At 43.9% G+C, this 20,293-nt stretch overlaps 1 protein-coding gene across 2 annotated transcripts in view; it reads left to right on the plus strand.

The window, feature by feature from the left end:
- The first annotated feature begins 3,132 nt into the window (after positions 1-3,132).
- coro1ca (coronin, actin binding protein, 1Ca) overlaps positions 3,133-20,293 on the plus strand; it is a 210,963-nt gene continuing 193,802 nt past the window's right edge. The window contains exon 1 of one of the 2 annotated variants that reach the window (XM_084323731.1): positions 3,133-3,321. The gene's annotated coding sequence lies outside the window, so the exon portion shown is untranslated. The remainder of the gene's footprint in view (positions 3,322-20,293) is intronic. The other variant, XM_084323730.1, reaches the window with a different exon arrangement.

The raw sequence follows: 20,293 nt of genomic DNA on the forward strand, positions 1-20,293 counted from the left end.
AATACAGTACGGCTCAATAGGGTGTATTGGTTACGTCATTGCCGTTTTTCGTGTTACACCCTCTGTGCAATGTATTTCCCCATTGCCCATTTTTAAATCGCCTCGTTTAAAACAAATAAAGCATTAACATTGGCATGGTGTATCTTTCTGTGCTTATTCATCCACAATCTATAGCTCAACATGAAAATAAAAATATCTCGAAATGTTATTTCAACCAAAAATGTTTAAACAATAATGTTAGTGATAGAAGGGAACTCATTTTGTGAAGAAATGGAAAGCTTTCAGAATTGTTACAATAGCCAATAATCCATTTTCCCAATGATAAATCCCTATACGGGTGGAACAACCAGTGACGTCAGACTACACCTCCCTATAGGCCTACACACAATTGTTAAGGGGATGCAGACCAGAGGAAGACGTTTGTCTCGTTTACATCAGGGTCCCCCATTTTCAATTCATAGAGACATTTATGATACACAACATACAGTACATGACATCATCATTCTTTTCCTTCCCCCCCCCGTTAAACTGTATGTATGATATCCAACACAAGTGTGATATTTAACGTCCACCAAAGTTTGAATGAAAAAATATAGGCCTGGCGGCTAGGTGGTGCAGTGGGCAAGGCGCTCACCACCAATGCAGGAGACGCTGGGTTCGAGCCCAGCTCTCCGCATTGCTATCAGCTTGGCTGGTCGTTCATACTAATACAATTGGCAGTATTAGGGGGTGGGAAGCTGATGGGTGGGGATTGGACGTTGTGGACAGCGACTCCTACAGGTCGGTTGGTGCGCCTGCACAGCAGAATCAGGAAGTGACGAGGGCGGCGTGCCCTCCAAACGCAGACCCCCGACGCTGAGAGATCGCGCTGTGCAGGTGAAAAGATGCAACTGCTGCTTCCTCGAGTACCGGAGGGGACACGTGATGTAAGGCTTAGTCCACATTGCAGCCGGCTTGTGGGAGGCATGGCCTAACAGCGTTCGAGACAGGGGAGGGTAGAATTGGACGATACAAAATTGGGATGGGAGAAAAATTGAAAATGGGAGAACAAGTAGATAAAAAAATATATATATCAAAAGAAATGACACACACGACATCCTGTAACCTGTCCTCGGCCATATACTACTGTCCCTGATTAGTTCTTACAGTAAAAAAGAAAATACGCTAAATAAAACACTTATATCCTTATTAGATCGTTATAGGCTCCCACACCAAGTATGACTCGGTTCCCTTTCGTTCGTAACCAAAGAGCTGTTCAAAATAATCAAGTATGACTCCTCGGTTCCCTTCCTTTGTAACCAAGGAGCCGTTCAAAAGCTTCTACAGATCCAAAGAGCACAACAGGTTTTCGGACATATGGAGCCCATTCATTGACTATCTGAAGGACAAATAACTGCATTCTTTAGAGACCCCTGTATATCTCATGTTTTACCTGTACTCGTCTTGTAACACCTGGCTATACAACACACTGTAATGCTTTGAGTTAAGTCACACTGTTATTTTATTTTCTTGTCTGGCAGTCTTTTTAGTTTATTTATGTCTGTTTATTTTTGTTCTGTCTTCTCTTTTTTTTTTTCACTTTTTGTCCACTTTTTCTATTTTTTTCTCCCATCCCAATTCCACAGTGCCAATTCTCCCCTCCCCTGACTTGAACGTTGCTTGCATATGCCCCCCACTGGCCGGTTGTAGGGAGGATAGAAGCCTTGCATCCAGGGCTTGACGTTAACTTTTTGGCTCACTAGCCACTGTGGCTAGGGGTTTTCCAAAGTCACTAGCCACTCAGCATTTTCACTAGCCAAAAATCCCTGCACTCGCGCCCCCACCCAAAAAGTAATAAATATAGGTCATTTCTTCTTCACTAACCCCTGCTGGGGACAGTATCATTGTAATCATACTGCTACATGCCAACTGTACAACTGTGCGTCTGACTGTTGACTCCATTGTTTACTACTGCCTGCGACCAGTGACTCAGCCGCAAAAGGAGCTCCAGTTGGGGCAACGGCTGACTGGGACAAGATGGAGGGTGTAGATGTGGAAGAGTTGTGTTGAACCTAGCAATTACATTGTTGCTCCAAACGCCGTGAACATTATCATTGACACACCTATGCAGGGCTTGACGTTAACTTTTTGGCTCACTAGCCACTGTGGCTAGTGGTTTTCCAAAGTCACTAGCCACTCAGCATTTTCACTAGCCCTGGGCAGGTGGGCAGGTGTCAACGTCAAGCCCTGCTTGCATCACATGTCCCCTCTGATACACGAGGAGGCAGCCTGACATCTTTTCACCTGCCAGGGCGGACTCTCATTGGCGAGGTGTAACGTGTGGGCAGCTCACACTACCCCCGCCATTTCCTGTCTCTGCTGTGCAGGCGTCCCCCAACCGACCTGTAGGAGTCGCTGTCCACAACGTCCAGATTACCACCCATCGACTTCCACCCCCTAAGGCTTTGTGTCCACCGGGGACGTTCTTTTCAAGGCGGACCGCTTTGAAAAGCAAAAATATGCATGCTCAGAGCGTTTCCAGAGCGTCTCGCGACTCCCGTGGCTCCGCTACTTGCTCGATGTTGATTGGTTGGTCGAAAAAAGTTACCTTGATGAGCGGCGCTCCTCTCCAAAAGTTGAACTAGTTTCAAGTAAACTTTAGGCGCTGGGAGCACTCCGCCCAAAAACGCTAGCCGCCGAGAGCGCTAAAACACGAGGCGCGGCGCTGGGAAAAGGAGCGCGCCTATCGCGTCTGTAGCATAGAAATGAATGACAGAAAGGAGCTGACAACTCATAAAAGTTGGCAGTTAGGGCCCATGTCGACCGCGGACGTTTTATGAGTTGTCAGCTCCTTTCTGTCATTCATTGACAGCTGGCCCAAGCCGGAGGCAACGCCGACAGCCGGATGTCCGCTGCGCCACCCAGCCGCTATGTCTTCTCCTTTTTGTATGTCTGTTCTTGTTTACAGTAAACTGAAAATAAAGTATATACATTTTTTTTATAAAAATAAAATAAAAGAGCCGTTCAAAAGAATCGGATCGTTCGCAAACGTCACATCATCACTGATCCAAACCTGGCTCGCGGGCGCGGCCAAGACACAACAGAGGCGGGACCAGGGGAGGTGTAGTCTGTGACGTCACCAGGGGGCGGGCGCTGCGGCGGCGCGCGGTGACAGACAGTGGGGGAAACGGAGCAGCAACACAAGCAGCGAGTTGTCAGCGGTTTCTCGGTGGAGGTGGAATCTGGAGAAACGTATAGGACGGACTCACTCTGCGATATCAAATCGTACATTTTTTTTCACGGATATTTTTACTTTGATTTTGGAAGGTAAGGCTTAATTATGTACGTTATGCGTTTTTCCCTCTTGCAAATAGGCGTGGTTAGTAGTAGTGTTAACGTTAGTAGGCTGCTAGCATAACGTTATCTACCATGTCCATCAGGAAAGAGGAGCACGCGCTGCTAAATGAATTGGGATGGTATGTTTTTTTTAAGCTAACGTAACGTTAGCCCATTATTTTAGTTGTCAAACAATGTACATTAGCTTTTTTTTTTTATCAAACAAACCTTTTAACTAATGAGTAGAGAAAGTATCTTTATTATTGAGCTGTTTGTCTTTTTGGTGTCAGCTATTTATTTCTTGTATTGACACTACATGCTTGTATGTTTTCTCCCTACTAAATGAAATGCCTAACGTTAACGTTAGCTGTGTGGGTGTAGGTTAGATAGAAGTATGGAATGATAACGTGTTTCCGTAACGTCGGATCAACACATGCGGACATACAGGGGTTGTTGCAGGAGGCAGTGCAACCAACCGCACCCAGACCGGGACCACGACCTGTGGGACTAACAGCGGGGCCCGTCCACCAAGACTAGTGGGTCCCTCCATACGTGAAAATATCAAATATACAAGACCGCACCGTCCACCGCTCGGTGTGAATGAAATGAATTGAATGACTGAAAACTTTATTTAACAGATTGCAGAATGGGCACAATACAGTACAGCACAATACACACAATTGCTAAGGGGATGCAGACCAGAGAACGACCTTTGTCTTGTTTACATCAGGGTCCCCCATTTTCAATTCATAGTGACATTTATGACATACACAACATAATGACATTTATGACATACACAACATATATGACATCATGACATTTATGACATACACAACATATATGACATCATGACATTTATGACATACACAACATATATGACATCATGACATTTATGGCATAGGGACATACATGACATACAGGTATATAGTACTGTTACATTTGTGACATATACGATATATATATATGTTGCTGATGAATTGAAAATGGGGGACCCTGATGTAAACAAGACGAAAGTCTTTCTCTGGTCTGCATCCCCTTAACAATTGTGTGTATTGAGCTGTACTGTATTGTACCCATTCTGCAATCTGTTAATAAAGTTTTCAATCAATCAATCGATATGCAAATATACAGTACTGTTACCCATAGATCCTGACAGAGAGTATATACATATGATGGGGAGGAGACTGTACATTAGGAGGGGGTGGGTGGGTGGGAGAGAAATATACATACGGTGGGGAGAGAAACCTAGTGTGGTTTTGATCCAGATGGCAATTGCATTTGGCAAACGAAGGTACCGAGTGTAGGCTGTTCAGCACTGACATGATTTGCTGCCGAGTCGTTTCGTAATATTCGACTCGGCCGGCAAACACAGGCGATTGTAATCAAATAACACAGGTGGTTATCACCCAATTACATCTGCGGGTGATCTCTGGCATTTCCTCATAATATTGGTTGGCGTGAAACGTCACGAGAAGAGTACCATGAATAGGTGTGGGCGTGATGTAGATCGCTTTCACCCATCGTGACCCAGGTGCATAGATAGCTGTGTGTAGTCGTCATCATCACTGTCCAACTTCTGCTTGCCTAGTGGAAGAGATGTGGAAATTGCAGCCTACATAAAGTCTAGCATTATCCTACAGCTTTACAGTATTATGGTGATGGCTGAGGTTAAACACGCAGCAAAGAACCGTCCAGTACCTGTGATCATACTTGGCGTATAGGCGGTACTTGCTCGTACACAGTCCAGTCTCACGTGGACTCCAGAGACCACTTAAACGTGAGCTTATTCTGAGCTCCCATTTGAAAAATATAAACAAAAAAAGATCCATGAAATGAACGAGGGGACAGATCTGCAGTCAGTCTGCAAGATGATACCTAGTTTGACCTGAAATCACATCAGGCATATATATACTATTTAGGGCACACATTCTTCATTGGGGCGACAGTGGCTCAGGAGGTAGAGCGGTAGTCTGAAGGTTCCCGGTTTGATTCCCGCTCCTCTCAGGCAGCATGTCGGAAGTGTCCTTGAGCAAGTCACTTAACCCCTAATTGCTCCAGATGTGCAGGTTTGCCTCTGCCATCGGTGAGTGAATGGGTAAAATGTGAGGAACAAATATTGTAAATTTGTAAAGCGCTTTGGATAAACATTTTATGTTACACCCCCCCCCCCCCCCCCCCTCCTTATTATCTCTCCATGTTGTTGCAATCACAATGATTCTCAACTTGACTATAATGGCAAATTAACTAATGAATCCATGTACTATAAACTTTAGTCCTGAAATCCCTAAATTGACACTAATGTGTCGGATGCGTGTGATGTTCTGCAGGGCCAAAACCACCATTGTGTTGTTGGGGGGACGCTGTATTTTAAAGATGTACTGTAAGTTTATACCATGAAGACCGCTGTGCCTTCTCCACTGCACCGACCAGGCGACCAGTCATTAACGGTCTGAAGTGTGAAACCATAGCAGTTGTGAGACGATGGCCCACATTGTCCCATCTGTCATGTCGCCACTATGGGGAATGAGATGATGACAGTCGGTCAGTGTGATTGGTAATGACCGTGGTTAGTATGCCAAAAGGGAAGATTAATTTGCATATTCTGCCCCTCTCGAAATGTAGGTTACTCTATGCACTTGTCTTGTGTAACCAGCTTTTGCACTTGTGAACGCTCGCCAACTGCCTGACCGACATGAGAGGCTCGTGTGAACTGCTCCACTGCGTTGTTTGGGCTTGGTATCCAGTGTCCACGCCAGACACACCAATGTCTGTTTCCTCCTCATATTGGCAGTACCAGGTGTTCAGAAGCAGGTAGCCTGCCATGCCATGGCAGGGCTGAGAGAGGAAGAGGGAGGAAGCAGAGGGACATCAAGCACAAGATGTTTGTTAGATGTGTGGGTCGTGGAGACCAAAATATACATGGAGTAAGTGAGGAGCACATGAGGTCTCTCTCCAGTGAGGAGGACGTGAGGTCTCTCTCTCCAGTGAGGAGGACGTGAGGTCTCTCTCTCCAGTGAGGAGGACGTGAGGTCTCTCTCTCCAGTGAGGAGCACATGAGGTCTCTCTCCAGTGAGGAGGACGTGAGGTCTCTCTCTCCAGTGAGGAGGACGTGAGGTCTCTCTCTCCAGTGAGGAGGACGTGAGGTCTCTCTCCAGTGAGGAGGACGTGAGGTCTCTCTCTCCAGTGAGGAGGACGTGAGGTCTCTCTCCAGTGAGGAGGACGTGAGGTCTCTCTCTCCAGTGAGGAGGATGTGAGGTCTCTCTCTCCAGTGAGGAGGACGTGAGGTCTCTCTCTCCAGTGAGGAGGACGTGATGTCTCTCCAGTGAGGAGGACGTGATGTCTCTCCAGTGAGGAGGACGTGAGGTCTCTCTCTCCAGTGAGGAGGACGTGAGGTCTCTCTCTCCAGTGAGGAGGACGTGAGGTCTCTCTCTCCAGTGAGGAGGACGTGAGGTCTCTCTCCAGTGAGGAGGACGTGAGGTCTCTCTCTCCAGTGAGGAGGACGTGAGGTCTCTCTCCAGTGAGGAGGACGTGAGGTCTCTCTCTCCAGTGAGGAGGACGTGAGGTCTCTCCAGTGAGGAGCACATGAGGTCTCTCTCCAGTGAGGAGGACGTGATGTCTCTCCAGTGAGGAGGACGTGATGTCTCTCCAGTGAGGAGGACGTGAGGTCTCTCTCCAGTGAGGAGGACGTGAGGTCTCTCCAGTGAGGAGGACGTGAGGTCTCTCTCTCCAGTGAGGAGGATGTGAGGTCTCTCTCTCCAGTGAGGAGGACGTGAGGTCTCTCTCTCCAGTGAGGAGGACGTGAGGTCTCTCTCTCCAGTGAGGAGGACGTGAGGTCTCTCTCCAGTGAGGAGGACGTGAGGTCTCTCTCTCCAGTGAGGAGGACGTGATGTCTCTCTCTCCAGTGAGGAGGACGTGATGTCTCTCCAGTGAGGAGGACGTGAGGTCTCTCTCTCCAGTGAGGAGGACGTGAGGTCTCTCTCTCCAGTGAGGAGGACGTGAGGTCTCTCCAGTGAGGAGGACGTGAGGTCTCTCTCCAGTGAGGAGGACGTGAGGTCTCTCTCTCCAGTGAGGAGGACGTGAGGTCTCTCTCTCCAGTGAGGAGGACGTGAGGTCTCTCTCTCCAGTGAGGAGGACGTGAGGTCTCTCTCTCCAGTGAGGAGGACGTGAGGTCTCTCTCTCCAGTGAGGAGGACGTGAGGTCTCTCTCTCCAGTGAGGAGCACATGAGGTCTCTCTCCAGTGAGGAGGACGTGAGGTCTCTCTCTCCAGTGAGGAGGACGTGAGGTCTCTCTCTCCAGTGAGGAGGACGTGAGGTCTCTCTCTCCAGTGAGGAGGACGTGAGGTCTCTCTCTCCAGTGAGGAGGACGTGAGGTCTCTCTCCAGTGAGGAGGACGTGAGGTCTCTCTCCAGTGAGGAGGACGTGAGGTCTCTCTCTCCAGTGAGGAGGACGTGAGGTCTCTCTCTCCAGTGAGGAGGACACAAGTTCTCTCCAGTGATCATATGAATGTGATGGAACATCTCGCAATTTGAAGAAATCCGGATTAAGAGAAAGGAACAGGTATTTTGAGCTCTCCATGCCTGATGGTATTTTGAGCTCTCCATGTCTGATGGTATTTTGAACTCTAAATGTCTGATGGTTTCCCAGATTGCATTCCTCCGTTCACATGTCTGACATTCCTCAGTGTGCCGGGTCCTGTCTGTGCAAGATGTTATCAGAGCTTAAGCCCACATCACCATTCCATCTCGTCCTTCAGGTCTTTTTGGACTACAGAGCTTCCACTTTCACAATCTTTACTCAATTTGGTTTTCGTATTCTGAGTTTGTTGACTTGCACCTCTCCTCTCTGGGCAAGTTTTGGAGGCGTGGTGGCACAGTGGTTAGCACTGTTGTCTCACAGCAAGAAGGTCCCGGGTTTGAAGAGTGTGCATGTTCTCCCTGTGTTTGTATGGGTTTTTCTTCTATGTACTTCAGTTTTCTCCCACACCAGAGAACATGCAGACTGCTAGGTACACAAAATGCCCTCGACCAAGGTACTGCCATTACAACTGGGTTTGGGACCCGGGGCACCTGTCTGTGGCTGCCCACTGCTCCTACATGGTTAGTTAGGATGGGTCAAATGCAGAGAGTCCTAATTTGACCACAGGGATTAATAAAGTATAACATAACTGAATAGTTTGTGCTGCTGAGGATAAGAGGGAATAATCCACCTGCAGCTCAGTGTAGTTAGTATTAGTAGGAGTGTGTTGTTGTTGCAAACTGACAAATGACTGAAACACATAAATTTTTTTTCTTTTTTTCTCCCATCCACAATTTCGTATTGTCCAATTCTACCCTCCCCTGTCTCGAACGTTGTTAGGCCATGCCTCCCACAAGCCGGCTGCAATGTGGACGAAGCCTTGCATCACGTGTCCCCTCCGGTACTTGAGGAGGCAGCCGTCGCATCTTTTTCACCTGCACAGCACGATTTCTCAGCGGCGAGTGTCTGCGTGGGAGGGACACGCCACCCTCGTCGCTTCCTGATTCTACTGCGCAGGCGCACCAACCGACCTGTAGGAGTCGCTGTCCACAACGTCCGATCCCCACCCACCAGCTTCCCACCCCCTAATACTGCCAATTGTATTAGTAGTCATGCAAAAACTGAAAGAATGAGGCCATTTGACATCAGGCACATTATTTTGACAGTGACGGTTAGAGCTAGGAGAGATTTTGGTACAGCAAGAGGGGAGGCATTGCTGATTTAAACATGCTTCTCATTTATTTGGTAAAAATGTAATAATGTTTGGCACACAAAGACCAAACTGACTGAAAAATATAGGCAACATTTGTCAAAGTATTAACTTAGTGCAAACAAACAAAATAATGAAACCTTTCCATTTTTGTGGCCACATTATAGACAAAGCCAGGCCAACAGCATAATGCTCAACCAGCACTAGACTTTATCAAAAAGTAAAAGTCACAGAAAAGATGATTAGGGTTTTAAATAAGGACGTTTATGGGGTTTCTTGTATTAATAATAATTTGCACTAAGGAATGTTGTAACTTGTTATCTTAAAAAAAAGGGAGCTGTTACAAGGGAATGGGGAATATAAACCCCCCCCACAGTGGTGTGTGGAGTTGGTACGTCCCAGCAGCAGGGACCAGGATGTTATGGTTTGGCAATACAGACGCACAGTTGATACACACGCTCTAGTCTCCTGGCTCGTTATTGAACATAAACAGTTATATTTGAACCTCTGTTGTAGGGCTGGGCGATATGGCCAAAAACGTTATCGCGATAAAATTATAAAATTATTTTCATATAACTCGATATCGATAATTATCATCAATATAATGTCTGTCAAGTTTAATTAACTTCTTATGCCCGGCGCCGATGGACGGGCTATTAATAGACTTGTTTTGCTGCTGCGAATGTCTCGAGTTGATGTCGTCATCAGTCCGCGCACGTTAGCAGTTAGCCAGAGCAAGCAGTGTATCCCATGACAATGTACTAAATATCCCTAAAATACTCCGTTCCGCCCCAATACATTGCAACAACGTCCACCGTATACCCCACACTACTATAACCGTGGCGGCAGAATTCACGCTACACACACACACGGCACGTAAACTATAAAATAGCGCCGTGCAAGCTAATTATCCTAGCCAGCCAAACTATAAAATTGCGCCGTGCAAGCTAATTATCCTAGCCAGCCATAGTTCCAATGTACTAAATATCCCTAAAATACTCTGTTCCGCCCCAATACATTGCAACGACGTCCACCGTATACCCCACACTACTATAACCTTGGCGTCAGAATTCACGCCACACACACACTCGGCACGTAAACTATAAAATAGCGCCGTGCAAGCTAATGATCCTAGCCAGCCTTGTTTACTACCCAGAGGTGCAGCGCGGGTCTCCTTCGCTCTCGGCCATCTCCTTCACTGATTGGTTGTTAGTGCGTGTGCTCATATCCAAGCTTGGAAAATCGATATATCGAAACTTTGCGACCACGTTTCATGTTTATTTCGAGGAAATAATTTATTGCGATAGTTATCGTTATCGTTTTATCGCCCAGCCCTACTCTGTTGTCAAGTCTTGTCAATATACCCCCCTTCCCCACTAATCGAACTGGTGTCGTGGAGTCACTTCGCTGTGAGCGTTTCCACGGTTAGCTTGCGGCTAACGTTAGTTAGCTTGCTAGCTCGTGGCTAAAGTTAGTTAGCTCGTAGCTAACGTAACGTTAGCCTAGCTCGAGGCTAACGTTATATAACCGAACAATACACATGCGCCGAACCGTGGAGGTCGTATCGAACGGTGTACGGTTCGAATGCATACCGTTCCACCCCTATTTTTATTGATCCACTTTTTCTCCCATTTTCTATTTTTCTCCCATCCCAATTTCGTATCATCCAATTCAACCCTCCCCTGTCTCGAACGCTGTTTCTTGCCTCCCACAAGCCGGCTGCAATGTGGACTAAGTCATACATAGCACGAGTCCCCTCCGATACTCAAGGTAACAGCAGTCGCATCTTTTCACCTGCGCAGCGCGATCTTTCAGCGTCGGGGGTCTGCGCTTTGGAGGGGCGCCGCCCCCATCGCTTCCTGATTCTACTGCGCAGGCGCACCAACCGACCTGTAGGAGTCGCTGTCCACAACGCCCGATCCCCACCCATCAGTTTCCCACCCCCTAATAGTTTCAAGTTTCAAGTTTCTTTAATAGTTAGAAGTACAGAATACTTTTATACAAAATGCTTCTTACTGTTACGCTCCAGAGACTGTGCTAGACAAGATACTGCCAATGTGTATTAGTACGGACGACCAGCTAAACTGAAAGCAATAGGGCTGTCTTAAATACTTCGAAGCTTCGAAGCTTCGTTCGATGGCACAAGCTTCGAACATTAAAAACTAAATCGAAGTAAAAAAAAAAAAAAATTCAATTTTTTTTTTTTTTCAGATTTTTTATTTTATTTTTATTTTTACTTCGGTGTGTGTGTGTGTGTGTGTGTGCATGGGGCCATTGGGTGGGGCCGGGGGACAAATACACTGGAGGAAAGTAACCCAGCTCAGCACTGCCCAAATTATATCATCACTATTGCCTGTTTGAAGGATATCATCCTCAAACACATATACACCACCTACACGCCTATTCTCAGTCCTTGCCCCACAATGGTGGAATGAACTACCCACCCCAGTTAGGACAGCCAAATCCCATCCAATCTTTCGCCGTCGACTAAAGACGCACTTCTTCAACCATTATCTGAAATAAAATTTACAAAATAAAATAAAAAAAATCTAACCCTAACTAACCTTACTGTCATGCACTTGTCCTAATAAACTAACCTACACTGTAACACGCAACACTTTGATGAATATTGTTACTCAGCTGATAGAGTTGTATCCTTCCTGATGACCTGTCGTACAGAACTTGTAAGTCGCTTTGGATAAAAGCGTCAGCTAAATGACTAAATGTGAATGTAAATGCCTTGTAGAATTCCACACATAAGAAAGAAAGATACTGGGATGAATAAACAAAATAGGAAATAAAATGTAGAAATGCATGCAATACATAAATAAATATGAATCTCCATATATGAAATAGAACATTTAGATAAGGTGCCACTGCTACTGAGATGTTTTGGTGAGTTCTTTGTTTTTTTGTGGAAGTAGCCTGCATGAATGCATGAACATTCACTGATAATTGGTCTGTAGTGGAGTCTACAAGGTCTACATTGCCGGACCATGTAGAATCCGGACCTTGTAGACTGACATAATTCTGTGCATAGTTTAGTCTACACAGGCCATATTTCAAATAATCAAAATCTTACTTCATTCATCTTAAACATTCTTGATTTGGGGGATTGGTAGTTCCCATGAAATCTGAAGTTGTTCAAACGACAACAGCGATCCACCTTGAATTATTTACCTATAATTACTTGCCTCGTATGAATGTGTATGCATGTGAATGAATGTTGGTGGTGGTCGGAGGGGCCGTAGGCGATGATTATTCGCCACGCTTCCGTGAGTCTGCCTCAGGGCAGCTCTGGCTGCAATTGTAGCTTACCACCACCGGTATGACTGTGTATGAACGAATAATGGACTCTGTGAAGCGCTCTGGGTGTCATGAAGAGCGCTATATAAATCCAAGTCATTATTATTATTATTATTATTAATTAAATCACACTGTGTTGGCTGCGTCACAGTCACGAAAGGGGCTACTTAATTCATTAATCCAATCCACTTTATTTATAGAGCACATTTAAAAACAACAAAGTTTACCAAAGTGCTGTACAAGTCCCACAACATAAAAAATAAAAAAAAATAAATTATATATAAAAAAGAATTAATACGTTTTTTTTAAATTCGAAGCTTCGAATTAAAATCGAAGCTCGGCCCCGAAGCTTCGATTGCCAAAAAAAATTCGAAGGTCAGCCCTAGAAAGCAATGTGGAGCGCTGGGCTCGAACCCAGCGTCTCCAGTATTCGTGGTGAGCGCCTTGCCCACTGCACCACGTAGCCGCCCTATCCGTTCCACCCCTATTTAATAGTCATTATTGTAGCTCATTATTGTAGCTAATTCAGTACAGTATGTCTAATCCATTTACACCTTAATCACAGATTAAGTCAAAGGGCCCTTTCTTTTGCATGCTATTAGAGCTCTGATATGTGAACATTCAGCAGACCAATGTTATTTATGCCTTTCATTTTAACCTACCTACCTACGACTGACAACATCTGGTGAAATGGGGCAGTAAGCAAGCAGTGGTCGGAGGAGGGGCTCAATGCTGGGGGAGGGAGGGGCAGCTGCTGACTGACGAAGAAGAGGGTGTGATAAGGTACATGGTCAGGCTGTAGCATGGGCTGTAGTCACTGTTCAGTCTGATCCACGGTTTCTAAAGGTTGGTCTCTTGGCCATATCTAATTGACCTCTAGAGCTCAGCAGTGCCTGCCCCCTCTCCTGTTGACCTCTTGAGCTCAGCAGTGCCTGCCCCCTCTTTAGTTGACCTCTAGATCAGCAGTTCCTGCCCCCTCTCTAGTTGACCTATAGATCAGCAGTGCCTGCCCCCTCTCTAGTTGACCTTATCAGCAGTGCCTGCCCCCTCTCTAGTTGACCTCTAGACAGTAGAGATCAGCAGTGCCTGCCCCCTCTCTCATTCCGGAAGTATTTTCTCTGTGGCTGTATCCTCTGGCAAAAATGTAAGATTAGCCACAATAGCTTTACTGTGCATCCTGAGATTGTAAAGCAATTGCATAGACACAGACATTTTAAATTTGGTTTTGAAACAAGGTTGAACCCTAACAACGTTCTACAGTATATTAAAGATATGCAACTGCTTTACAATATCAGAAAGCTGCGTATTTCTGTGTTGCACAGCAGAATTATTGTGGCTAATCTTAATTTTGGCTTCAGCCATAGAAGAAATATTTCCATAATCGGAGGGGAGGGGGCATTGCTGAGCTCCCATTAACCAGACCGAGAAGAACCTTTTGTTCCACAGCTTCATAGTTTGGGCCTCTCAGTCTCATTTAGGATTACAGATAATAGAGCTGGATATCGCCACTGATTTCCACAATCGATTTGATTCCGATTCACGTGGTTTTGATTCAATATTGATTTGGTTAGGGATTATATATTTCAGTTAAAATACCAATTTTGCTTAGATATGAAAGGGATTCTAATGCTGTAAATTGTACAAGGAACACTAACCTGGTGCATTATTAAAAATATATATATTAAACGTTTAAATTAAGAATTGACCACAAAGCACAGTAATACTTTTTATTTAACATGACCAACACAATATAGCATATATATTAATTATTTATATATATGTATGTAATATCTTGTGATTTTGATTATGCAAATGAAGAGATTCAAAATGGAATAATTTTTTTTAACACATCCCTAAAGATGGAATGTTTCCATGTCAACACAGTAACACACCCATAATGTTTCCTTGTCAATGCACCCCTATCTCTCATCATCATTGATTGTCATCATCTTGATAATGGGATACTGTTGAAGTTGTCATCATCTTGATTAACCCTTTAATCGCCAATGACGTGTTTAGACGTCATTCCTCGCCATGCGTAATCTGCCAAATGACGTTTTACAGCGTCTTTGAGATCAATATTTAAAAAATCTGTCATGGCAATCATATTTCACCCACCGAGACTTGACGGGTGCTGTAGATCTCCTCTCAACTCTCCAACGGTTCAAGACCGCCATCTGGTGGCCGATCGGCGAGGTGCCAAAACCGGAAGTGAGCGGCCGGAAGTGGTGCTCACCCATATTTCGTCCGGCCACTCGCTATCGCTTGCGGGACTCCATCTTGATACACTGGATATCGATCCGTTGCCAATAACTCGATAAACAACATGATTTGGACGTATATAGTATTATACAACCTGGAACTGGACCAACTAGATCGACATCCCATAATAACGATATTTTTGCTCCACGCTGATCGCCCAACGCTACGAGGAAGCTGCGGTGAGTTTCAGCGTGTTTGATTATTATTATACATACAAACTGCTCTGATCTATATATCACCCATACTACATAAATGATTTAACGTCGGCCACAGACTTATAAACACCCCCTCCGGTCACCAGCAGATGATGAGGCATGACGTTTAGGACCTTGTACAATTGAAATTTTTAATCTGACGTCAATCGGTATCAAACTACATTTGATGATCTAATATATGTATTTATGGCTATAACTCACGTTCTATGGAATGCTGCAGAAAACGATAAAAAGATATTTATACTTTAGACCGTATTTTAGTATGAATGTGAATGAAAAAGTAGAACGTTGCTACATCCTAGGGGTGGACGGTATGGTCTAAAATGTATATCACGGTATAATTTGAAGCATAGACGGTAACGGTATATATCACGGTATCATCGTTTTTGATACAATTTTTTTTTTTTTTTTTATATAATATTTTTTTTTTTTATATAAAATATATATATTATATAATTAGACTTGTACTTGTATTATCTGCGAGACATCGCCACCACGCAACAAGCTCCACTGTCTGTGTGTACATTAGTAGCCTCCAGCTACGGCCAGGATTCTCCGTAGCTGCAGCTGGACCTATACTCGAGTAGCCTCGAGCTACGGCCAGGATTCACCGGCGCTGCAGCTGGGCCCTAGTATTGGTATAACGTTAAATCACATTCACAAGCCCTCAGCTCGAATACGCATCGAATCAGTGTTATAAGACATTGATATCAGGAGCTATCTGTAGCTACTGCTAGCCGGATATATAACGTTAATACAACGCCTCAGTGAATTATTTAGTTCAATGGGACATTTCGTTTTGAACGGTGAACTAATTTGCGTTAACGTGAGCTAACGGCTAACGGAGCTATCATACACGTCTACTCTCTACTAGACTTGATGGAGCGTTTGTTGATGTCAGGAGCTATCGGTAGCTGGCCGACTAGATACCGTTCGGTTAGACAATGCCTCATCATGTATTAAACTAAAAGTGAATAGTTGACTGGGTCATTTTGTAACGGTAGCTAAGCTAACGTTAGCTCAGGGAGACGTCCCGTCCCACTAGACTACTAGTACATGTGTTTACATGCGTGCGGGAGGGGCTGGCACGCCCACTGCGCGAAGCCTCCTAAATAACTTTTTCCAGTTCGCACATATCTATTATCTATGACTAATTCTATCTATTTTTAGGGGCAAATGCGAGTGAAATAGTCGCGCTGTGGTTACATGACGTCATTGCTATTTTAGAGCTGCACTACCGGTTACACGGTATAGGCAAAATCCATACCGTAGAGCAAATTCATACCGTTTATACCGTATACCGTTTATACCGTCCACCCCTACTACATCCTAAACAATAGATACTTGATGTTGAATGGGCCATAGTAATGTCAATTTAGCAATACAATTTAAAAATAATAATAATAAAATTAGGGATGCACGATAATTATCGGGCCGATATCAGCAATTATGATGTCATCCCGATAAACCCGATAACATTATTGATTGCTCCGATAATATATAATAAATCTTTTGGTTAAAAGAAATCCGGTGTGGGTGGATTGGGATGAAGGGCGTTTGTTTTTACTGTAGGCTCCTCCCGTTTTGCCAGTACTGTGGTACGACTGATAGCGTGTGGTTTAGGAAGGGAGTTTTTCACAAATCCAGCGCTCCCTTTCTCATGCCTGGCTGTGACGTAGCCACCTAACTTTCAGAAGCAGCACAGATGGTAAACAAACATGGCGTCGTCGGTAGTGTGGGACGTTTTCAAAGTTTCAGAGGAAAACAGTTTGCTTGCTATTTGTAACAAATGCAGAAGTTCCACGAGGAGGGAAAGGGGCAACAAGCTATAACACATCCAACCTAACAATAAGTCACCTGAAACATCACCACCGCTACGATGGTGTATTCAAATCCGACGACGACGCGCAAGCAGCTAAAGGCTAAGCTGCTGTGAATCCAAAGCCAGCTGCAAAGGAACCGGCTCGGCTTGTACCTATTGACGAGGCGTTTGCAAAATTAAAGACGTTTGACAGAGATGATTTGTTTGGTTTATTTAATTCTTTTTGAGGCGTGCTGTCCTATAAATGCCAAGTAATAGTTGTTTCATGCACCAAGACCACAACAGTCTCCTCTCCTATAGCGTCAAATGTTTTATCGGCTGACAAAGCACAATACCTGTTGGTTTTTAGTTCACTCATTGTTCAGGGAAACACATTGTTAATGACATTGACGGATTGTGAATTTTGTGATTGACTCAAATTATATTTATTTGGAAAAATAAATATAGTCACTTTATTTGAAGAGTCAAAACTGTTCTCTTGGCTTTGTTTTCTTCATAGTACTAACGCTCATGTCATGATAAATCTGGTTAAGTCAAAACTACAGGAATATACATAAAAAAAGAAAAATAATAATACAATAAATATATTATCCGTTATCGGTATCGACCTTGAGGAGCAGAAAGTTATCGATATCGGGGTCAAAAAATCAATATCGTGCACCCCTAAATAAAATGAATAAATAAAATATTAAATAAATAAATAGGCTACACGTCTCTATTTTTGTGTTACAAATTGTGCTCACCGATATGAACATAGGCCTCTTTACTTACTTAAAAAAAGGAAACATCAAGAAATATGTTTATGGTATTAATTCCACCATGCCATGTGTGTTTTTATTTTATAATGCTCATGAGTCATGATTATTGCTGAAGTCTGAGTCATACAATACTCACTGACTTTCATAACCTAACAGACTAACTTGTCTTGCTCAAGACTTGTTTATGAGTTTTAATAAGAGAGCACTATCTCTCAACCAAAGCAATGCAGGTAGATGGCAACAGAACAATTTTGATTGACAGTCGATTCTGCCAATTACGTCACATCGCTTGCACCCGCCTCTGCTGTTCTTACCACCAATCGGCACGCGCTTATTCGTTTTTTACTTCCGGGAAGTCCGCCATTGATCTGCATGCGAGATCAACAACAAACCTACCGGCGCTAATAACATTAGCTCCCCGCCGGCCACCAGTAGACTACCAGCGCTCCGCAGGATGACCAAAGGAGGCATAATGATTTTACTGCAACGAATGTTATAATAAAAGCTTTTCTATACATTTGTCTGATTGAAAACTTTATTAACAGATTGCAGAATGGGTACAATTCAGTACGGGCTCTCTGAGCAAAGGAAGGAAGTGATAGATATGAATGAGTAATGCTTGCTATGTTCGGGTAAATATGCTGATGTTATTGAACGTGTAACTATAACGTTAATGCCACAAAACGAATGCCGTTGTTAATCATAAGTAGTAACTTTGATGCAGTACCTTGTGTGTGCAGGTCGCTTGACTGAAACCTTTTTCAAAGTTTGAACGTGTGGACCAGATTGACGCAACACAAATTGACGGATATTTATCGGCCACTGCCATCGGCTTGCCAAAAGCTTACCAAAAGCACGAGCAGTGAACTCCAAGCCCACGTGACTGAACTCAAACTGGAAAGACTAAGAAATGACGTAAACTCCATGATCAAAATTATTATTGCGACCGGTTAGAGAATTTTTTTTTTGAAATTTATTTCCCCAAACTTTTATTTTGAAGCCCACCGCTCCGTCTTTTCCGGTGTTTAGACTTTTATTTTGAAGCCCACCGACCGGACCGGAAGTATTTTGTGATTATCCTAAGCAGAAACTATGAGCCGACAACTTGGGCTAATGATATGATGTTTTTGAGCTAATGATAAAACAAATTGTTGGTGAACAACTAACTTTAGGTTAGTTTTAACGTTAGCTACTAACGTTAGATGCAGCTACTACAGGCAATCAACGATGAGGAGGAAGCGTCAAAGCAGTATATAATATAATAGCTGTGGTGCGTAAGCACTGCAGCACGACTCGAAACTACCGGAGTGTTATAATAAATTTATTCATGTTTAACTTGTCCCCGTGTCCAGTCCTTTGACTAGCCCCACCCGTTAATTGTAAACAATGATGCATGTAATTGTATTAACGTTATTCTGTGTTGTACTTGTAGCTATGCTATACGTTGTATTTAGTTTGTAGCTAATGTTGTTAGCATTGAATGAGCATCAACGAACGCTAGATCTTTAATCTTTATTTAGCAGTCCAGTTTCTCCGGGCAGTAGCGAGTAACTACTTGGGTCTAAAAATAGCTAACGTTACACTACAAATAATGCTACTTGGTTAAAAGGAGCAACACTATTGAGAAATGTCTATGTGGCGTTGCCCCACGGAGCTCCCGTGCTGTACTCTAGTAACGTCAGCGGCCCGCCTCCCAACACGGACAGTGACTGAGGGGCACTGGTTCCGCCTCATTAAAACAAACGCGCAAATAGCAATTAATCGCGCCCGTCAAAATCATTGCATTCATTTTAATTATTGCAGCAATTAATCGATTTATTGCTTATCGCGGCAGGCCTAGCGGTTGCTGAGTCTGAGGAATTTGGAGGGGATGTTGTCATGGCCAGTGGCCTTGTTAGGTTGTAGGGCGCTCAGTTTTTTGAGTACCTCATCTGTTGTTACCATTTCCAGTTTGAAGTCGTCTTTGTGGACCCCTAGGTTCTTGTAGTATGCTACTATGTGTTCTACCCCATAATGCCCTGAGTGAGTGGGAGGGTAGTTTGTTTACCAGTGTTGTGGCTATGTTTGTGAAGAAAATGTTTAAGTAATTGGCTACATCCAGCTTGTCTGTGATGAGCGTGTTGTCCGTCTTTATGTTTATGTTTGAGAATCTGGTTTTAAGTTTTTTACTGCAGCCTAGTTGATTATTGAGTAATTTCCAAAGTTCATGTAGTTTGTTTTTGTTTTCCTCAGTTTTGTCATTGATGATTTTTTTTTTTGCAGTTTTGATCATGGAGTTTACGTCATTTCTTAGTCTTTCCAGTTTGAGTTCAGTCACGTGGGCTTTTGTCTGATTGAAAACTTTATTAACAGATTGCAGAATGGGTACAATTCAGTACGGGCTCTCTGAGCAAAGGAAGGAAGTGATAGATATGAATGAGTAATGCTTGCTATGTTCGGGTAAATATGCTGATGTTATTGAACGTGTAACTATAACGTTAATGCCACAAAACGAATGCCGTTGTTAATCATAAGTAGTAACTTTGATGCAGTACCTTGTGTGTGCAGGTCGCTTGACTGAAACCTTTTTCAAAGTTTGAACGTGTGGACCAGATTGACGCAACACAAATTGACGGATATTTATCGGCCACTGCCATCGGCTTGCCAAAAGCTTACCAAAAGCACGAGCAGTGAACTCCAAGCCCACGTGACTGAACTCAAACTGGAAAGACTAAGAAATGACGTAAACTCCATGATCAAAACTGCAAAAAAAAAAATCATCAATGACAAAACTGAGGAAAACAAAAACAAACTACATGAACTTTGGAAATTACTCAATAATCAACTAGGCTGCAGTAAAAAACTTAAAACCAGATTCTCAAACATAAACATAAAGACGGACAACACGCTCA

The sequence above is a fragment of the Notolepis coatsorum genome (genome assembly GCF_963971535.1).
Source record: "Notolepis coatsorum genome assembly, chromosome: 10".
NCBI classification, from domain to species: Eukaryota; Metazoa; Chordata; class Actinopteri; order Aulopiformes; family Paralepididae; genus Notolepis; species Notolepis coatsorum.